The following is a 1422-nucleotide window of genomic DNA, read 5'->3' as shown; positions in this document are numbered from 1 at the left end:
ACTTTGTTCCTTCTTCTCCCTGTCTTCCTTTTGAAAATCCGATCTTCTCCCTGTGCTCTCCATACAGCTGTCACTCCTCCCTTTCTTTATCTTTTGTCAGCTTTCCTTCAACTTATCCTTGCTAAAATGTCTGAAAAGCAGTACCAAAAAATTTGATAAGCATATTTGAAATATGAAAATTATAGCTTTCTGTTAAAAGAACATAAAAATATACATCATGAAAAGTTATTATCTCTCAGAATGACTTATGGGTTAGGGGACAGATTGCAGCATGAATCTCATTTATGATCACCACTAAAGAGGATTTAATCAAGATCAAAAGCTGCACCTCTACTACAGATGTTAAGGGATAAACTGTTACCTGGGCAACTAGACAGATTTTTATTCTAAAGAAGTTGTGCTTTCATAACAAACACCATGAAAGATCCTAATGGCAAATGCTTATTTCACTGCACAAACACTGGGAAAAGCTTGTATAATAGGTAATGTAATGTAATGTAATGTAATGTAGTAATAGGTGTAAACAGGAAAAACACCTGCAAATCCCTTTTTTTAACCACAAAGAACTCAACTGGACACTCGGCCATTTACAAAATCCATTGCACAGAAACCTTTTTTTCATTTTTCATTTACTTCTAGATTGACTTCATAATTTTGGAAGCATAAATACATTCATTTATATGCACATAACTTAGAAAAGTGCTAAGATGTGCATGTTACCTGAAAGGCAACAATGTAGCACAAAAGAGTCTGAGTTTGCCACCACGGTTCTGTTGTGCACTGAACTATAAAGCTACAAGTACAGAAGTCAGCATGATTAGATTTTTTCTTAGCAACTCTATTATAAATTTAACCTAGATTTAGATGCTGATTTATCTCCATTCAGTGTATCCAATTACTACGTTATTATTTTATTGTACATCTGACCAATAAAGTGATTATTATCAAGCACCATGTCTAAAGATGGTGATTATCTGAGGTATTAATCCGAGTGCAAAACAAACGGGAGTCTATGGAGCTAAATTTGTCTCTTTCACCTGATTGTTGTTGAGAAATCTTAGATTTGATTGTAGTTTTTGCAAGTTCAACATGGATTATAGTTCGAAAGTTAAATGAACGAGTCTTTATATCTTTCCATTTTAATGCTACGAAGCCATCAACTGCAGTTAGCATCCCATTGACTGCCATTCATTTTGGCGGCACTTTGACAGTGAATACCTATACATCTGAAGCGTTTCAAGACTTTATTTGTGCATTGTTTATTTCTAAAGAAACACGACAATGTATAAAAGGCTCCATTACCTTGTAGCTCACGTTATTGCTCCGTTGCAGACATTTTTGTAAAAAATGGGCTAACAATTGTGTCATAACCACGCGACTTGCTGTCGCATAGTCGATAAATCCCTGTATTGCCAGGAGAAT

Source organism: Etheostoma spectabile, chromosome 17 (assembly GCF_008692095.1).
Source record: "Etheostoma spectabile isolate EspeVRDwgs_2016 chromosome 17, UIUC_Espe_1.0, whole genome shotgun sequence".
Lineage (NCBI taxonomy): Eukaryota > Metazoa > Chordata > Actinopteri > Perciformes > Percidae > Etheostoma > Etheostoma spectabile.
Note: the sequence above shows the minus strand (reverse complement) of the source record.